We start from the raw sequence: 6,559 nt of genomic DNA, 5'->3' as shown, positions 1-6,559 counted from the left end.
CATTACTTAGTTTGGGTTTTTGGTTTTTTATTTATTTTGATTTCATGTACATTGGTGTTTTTGCTTGCATGTATGTCTGTATGAGGGTGTCAGATCCCCTGGAACTGGAGTTATAGTCAGTTGTAAGCTGCCATGTGGACACTGGGGATTGAACCTGTGTCCTCTGGAAGAACAGCCAGTGCTCTTAACTGCTAAGCCATCTCCCCAGCCCCTTGGTTTGGGTTTGTATTGTTGTGAAGAGACACCATGTGATGGGAGATGTCATTCTGTATATATTTCTCATACTGGTTAATGAATGAAGCACTGTTGGCCAATAGGAAAGCAAGATAGGTGGGACTAGGGATAAGGAGGAAAGAGAAAGTAGTAAGGAGAGTCAAGATGGAAGACGGAGAGAGTAGAACGCTGGAGGCCTCTCCCTCCAGTAAGATAAGACCGCGAGGAGATTAATAGAAATGGGTTAATAATTAAGACAGAGCTAGCCGATAAGAAACTAGTAACTGGCCAACAGCATTATATCAAATACAGAGGCTCAGTGTGTTAATTGGGGCAGGCACAGAGGCGGGACAAGACCAGCGGTGGGCGGAAAAACCTTACTCCTTATATATGGCGCCCACGGGGCTAATAAGAACTTCCACTTAAAATTTAACAAAAGCTTAAAAAAAGGGTTTTACAAACAAAAGAACAGAGACAAGCAAGATTTCTTGGTAGCAGCACATTTCTCGGTTGGACTCTGATTTGCGAGAGACAACCAGATACTTACGTGGCTCCTTTAAGGGAGGATTCCTGACTCAACGTAAGCGGCAAAATACCGCACGGCATTTAAGAAGCACTGCTAACAATTTATTGGTGTGTATGAGAGCTGGCAATGGCAGTGACCACATCTCCAAGCTGGCAGCATGCTGCTGGTTGCAGCATAGACCAAGGCGGTGAGCACAGCGGGTAAAGGTACCCGCCACCATCTTTGATAAACAGCAGCAGAAACAACTATGACTTTCATTTTAGCAATGTTGTTGTTTACCTGATAAAAGACTTGTGGCTACAAAAAGATAAAGATTTACAGTAAAGACAGAATCATATTAAGAAAAACCTCTAAAGGTTTACAGTGTGTTTTAAAAATATACATAGGATTGGAAGAGGAAAAGAATTAAAATGGTTTTAAAAAGACAAAGAGAAACTGGGTGTGGTGGCACACACCTTTAATCCCAGTACTCAGGAGACAAAGGTAAGCAGATCTCTGTGATTTCAAAGTTAACCTGGTATGCAGAGTAAATTCCAGGACAAATAAGTTACAAAGGCAAACCCTGTCTCAAAAAAATAGAAAAGAAACAGAATGATAAAAAAGCCACAAATGGAAAAAATCTGAACACTGGACAGAATTTTATTGTCTTTGTATCGTTTGACTGCTGAGGAAAAAACAACAACGTTAAAACAAATGCTGCTGGATCAATTCAATTTATATATTTTAAAAATGCTTTGACTCCAAAATTTAAGTCTAAGGACAAGTTACTGGGGAAAAGGATTTCTATTTTTGTTTCCATAGAAAATGAAAAGCTGTGGATTCCTTCCAGACTAATGTGGTTTGATCAAGCCAGACCTCCTAAAACAGAGTTCCTGGTGATCCAACATTCAAAACAGCTTTTAAAAGGCAGCCTTGCAGACTACCGCCAGGATTTCTGTATCTTCTTAGGATTCCCCATGACAGCGCCCCCTATCAGCAAGAAGTAGTTTGGAAAGAACGACGCCCAAATTCCCAAATAGTGTTTATAAATGTTTGTTTTCATTTAAATGGACTTGGTTATAAATGGTTAATGATCACAACCAATATTTTTTAAAGGTAAAAAGGGAATTATGGTATAGATATGAATACTTTGTTTTGGAATGGATTTTAATTTATTGATACAATTTAAGGTCAATTTTGTAATGTGTATATTTCTCCTTTTGTTTAGATATTGTGTTTGCATAGCTTATTTAGAAATGTAATGTGTAATTTAATACAGATTTTAGATAGTTACCTATGATAGTCAAACCTTAGAGTTAAGTTAGTTAAGTTTTTCAAGATACACAGAGATGTATTTGAGATAGATAGGAATTCTTCAAACCTTTAAAAGACATACAGAATATGGCATTTAAAATGGTTTAGGGTTTTTCTTGACAGTGAGACATAAATGCTCCTGGCAACACCACCTGAGTCAGAAAGGAAGATAGACATCAAAGAAACGTGTTATGAAGTTTATTTCCAATATGGCAAGACTAGCCATTTGGACAAGATACTGCTCTTGTCTGGACTGTTTGACTTTATGCTGTATAGACTGGACATGCAAGACCCACAGAAAAGTGACTGCTGATTCAAGATGGACATTGCCACAGAGTTCCTGCTTCATGGAAGAGTCTGCCAGACAGTCTGCAGGACACAGAGAAAAGTGACTGACAAACTGCCAATACAAGAAGACAGTTTCCTGCTTTGATGAAGAGTCTGCCAGACACACTATGGCCTATGGGATGAAGATGGAAGATTACAAAAGAACTTCAGGTGACTGACAAGGTAAGATGTCTCTGTCATTTCTAGAGTTTATATACTATCCTTCAGTGGTCTATGATGGAGTTGAAGACAGATTGATATGGTTATAGTTTTCCTTAGTTAGGCTTAAAGATAAGTTACATATAGGACTTTAGACACACAAAGATAGGATAGATGATGGAATATTTTCTTCAAATCTTGCTAAATGTTAATGGACTAAATATTGTTAACTGTGATTCTTACTTGATAACTGTTGTGTTATATATTTTGCTATGTTAAGGTTAAAACCCTTCTTTTTATTCAGAAAAGAGGAGATGATGGGAGATGCCATTCTATATATATGTTTCTCATACTGGTTAATGAATAAAGCACTGTTGGCCAATAGGAAAGGAAGATAGGTGGGACTAGGAGACAAGGAGGAAAGAGGAAGTAGTAAGGAGGAGTAAAGATAGTCTGGAGAGAGCAGGACGGCAGCCGGCTCTCTGGTAAGACCATGTGGAAAAATGTAGATTAACAGAAATGGGTTAATACTTAAGACAGAGCTAGCCGATAAGAAACTAGTACCTGGCCAACAGCATTATATCTAATACAGAGTCTCTGTGTGTTAATTGAGGCTGGTGCAGCGGCAGGACCAGATTTGTGGCAGAGGAAAACTTTACTCCTTACAACCATGGCCAAGGCAATTCTTAGAAAGAAAATATTTAATTGTGGTAGCTCACTTACTGTTTCAGAGGTTTAGTCCATTATTATAATGATGGGGAACATGGCAGTGTGCATGCAGACATGGAGGTGTTGGAGCTGAGAGTGCTACAACTTGCCGGCAACAAGAAGTCCACTCACAGTCATACTGAGGGAATCTTGAACAAAAAAAAAGACCTCAATGCCCATGACACACTTCCTCCAACAAGGGCACAACTCCTAATAATGCCACTCTCTCTGGGAGCTATTTTCTTTCAAACCACAAGTACTATTTTAACTATTGTAATTGCACCGACTACACTCACACCAGAGTTATCTACAGAAACCTGTTGCATGGGGAGGGTGTAAGGGAGGCAGCAGGGGAAGGAAACAGGAGAAAAGGAGGAAGGGAAAACTGCAGTCAGGATGTAAAATAAATGAAGAACAATTTAACTAATAAATAAAAAAAGAATCCTGTGCATCTTTCCAAACTGAAATTTGGTACAAGCCAAATAACAAATTCTCCCCCCACCACTCTTCCATGAACTAATCATTTTTAAAAAATGTCCCTTCTATGAATTACTTTAAAATTACCTATTTCTATATTTTCTAACTTGTTCAATTTGCTACCAGTATAAATAAATATGTAATCAATGTTCCTTTTATATATAGAACTAGCCCAGATGCCGAACAGGGTTGGCTCATGTTTATAAAGAAGGCTGCACAATTTTTCCATGATATTAGTTGGTTTCCTGGGTGACAGGGTCTTGTTGCATCATACTCTTTATCTTTCATCCAAATTCCAATTAAATGTGCAAGAGGATACAAGCTATATTTTTGTTTCAGAGGTTATCAAGAAAATATGCCAGTCTGACAATTTGCAATAAGGATTTAAATGAAATATTGCTTTCATTTCAGCTGAGATTCTGAGGATTTAAATGAACATATTTGAAAAAAGCATTAAATATGAAAGTGGATGGCAGCTTGGTTATTCTTAAAACCTTGATAAATTCTTATATCTGTGTCTATTTAGAGCTGCCCTGATTTTATTTCTTTCTGTCTTCCCTGTCATGCTCATTTACACTTCTCTCTTCCCTGACCTGTAAGTTCACCAGTTTCCTGTGGTTTTCTCCATCAGTCTTTTGTTTGAAAAATCTCACTTCTTCCTGTTTCAATTATCTCTCTGTGGGTGAAACTATCCTTATAAGTCAACATTTCTTAGCGTTTGACTCACAATTCTGCAATAATTCCTCAGATATAATCTACTATTACCTAAAACAAAATGTTTACTATTGGACTCACTGATGTCCCTTCACTCTGTGTGTATTCCACCAATTTCCAGATGTATGGGTGGGTGGATGGGTGGGTGGATGAATGGATGGATGCCATGGGATATTTTATGGTACTCTGACACTACAGAGACTGCCAGTAAGGTTTACTCTGAATCAGAGGGTGGAGCCAGCTACTAACTGACCAAAATTAGCCATAGAGGTTTTTGGAGGACCAAGGACATACAGAGAAACACAGGAAGTAGTAAGGAGGGGGGATTTAAAAGACTCTTGGTCTCTTTTGGATCAAGGAAGGAAAGAAAGAAGAGGTCACTGGTGGCTTCTCTGCTGCTTCTCTGATCATTTGGGTTCTTCCCCCAATATCTGACTCCTGAGTTGGTTTTTTTGCTTTTTGTTTTTTTTATCTTTGCTAATTTCTTTTTATTTATTTATTTATTTATTTATTTATTTATTTATTTTATATAACCAAGTCCATTTACGTGAAAACAAACATTTATAGACAATATTTGGGAATTTGGGCGTCGTTCTTTCCAAACTACTTCCTGCTGGTAAGGGGTGCTGTCATGGGGGATTCGAAGAAGATTCAGAAATCCTGGCTGTAGTCTGTAAGGCTGCTTTGTCCAGCTGTTTTCAATGTAGGATCACCTGGTACTCTGTTTTAGGTGGTCTGGCTTGATCAAACCACATTAGTCTGGAAGAATCCACATCTTTTCATTTTCTATGGAAACAAAAATAGAAATCCTTTTCCCCAGTAACTTGTCCTTGAACTTAAATTTTGGAGTCAAAGCATTTTTTTTAATTTAATTTATTATTTTACATGTCGATCCCAGTTCCCTCACCCTCCCTCCCTGCATCCCTCTCTCTCTCCCTCCCTCCCTTTTACCCTCTCTGCCCTCTCACATGCACTCTAACCACCCTCCCCTCCCACCCCCCACCCCAATTCCATATGTAGGGGAATGCCATCCAGTTGGGGTCGTGTAGATCTGACAGGTCATGTGAAGTAGGGACTAGGGCTTCTCTCCTGTCTCTAGATTAAGGCAGTTATCCCTCTATGGGGGATGTGTTCGCAAGGTCCTTTTGTGCACCAGGGATACATCCTGGCTCCACTGTCTGAGGTCCCTTAGACTGCTCAGTCCTTCTGGCTGAGACCCATATTCAGGGGGGCCTGCTGACTCCTGAGTTTTTATTGATAATGAATAATTAGATAAATGCTCTAGATAGATGTATGGATGGATGAATTGACTGACTGATGCTAGGGACAGGTTCAGAGCCTGGCACATACTAAGCATGTGCTATCTACCTCGGACCACCTCTTTTATAATGCCACTTCTATTCTTGTCACTATCCAAGTTTTACATTTCATGGCATTTTTCTTTCTATTCAAAGGGCCATCAGACCTAATTTTGCCCATTTTCATAAGATCTGTCCCTTTGCCATAGTAAGTGAAAAGCTGATAATTATAGCCAGAAGATGATAACAAAAAGAGCACTTGGGAGAGTTATCAAAGCAGAGTCCCCGTCCCCCCAACAAGGAAAGCAAAGAGCTTTCATTAGAGCTCTCATGCATAATCATATAGGGAAACATCACATGAAATAGAGCCACGTTCCCCAGTATTCATGCCAATTCCTATATGGATTTTTCAAAAATAGCAGTTAGAAGTGTTCATGGCTATAGAATTGAGCTTTCTACTGAGAATGTAAGGAGTAAAGCTTACTGTGGGTCACCTAGGAGGACTGAGTTGTGGGGCTAGCTTAAAGAAGTTCATTGGGTTTTTCTCAGGATGGGGGGACATTATCGGAAACAGAAATATAACAGCAAAGGGCTGTTGATAGGTTAACAGTGAATCTAAAGGGGTAGCTTTTCTCTCCCCCCCCATGGCACAAACATAAGTAATTGCCCATAAAAGTACCTCCTAGCAGCTAATGCCTTCCTCCCCAAGTCCTCTGCAAACTGTATAGTGTAGGGCCCTGGGAACTGATGTCGTGTCCACTACAACATCTGACAACATAATTTCCTTTCTTTAAAAAAATATTTTGTATATACTCATCTTATGTATATATGGTGTCTGCTTGGG

This window comes from Phodopus roborovskii, unplaced genomic scaffold (assembly GCF_943737965.1).
Source record: "Phodopus roborovskii unplaced genomic scaffold, PHOROB, whole genome shotgun sequence".
NCBI lineage: Eukaryota > Metazoa > Chordata > Mammalia > Rodentia > Cricetidae > Phodopus > Phodopus roborovskii.
The sequence above is the reverse complement of the archived record's forward strand: the minus strand, read 5'-3'. Positions refer to the sequence as shown.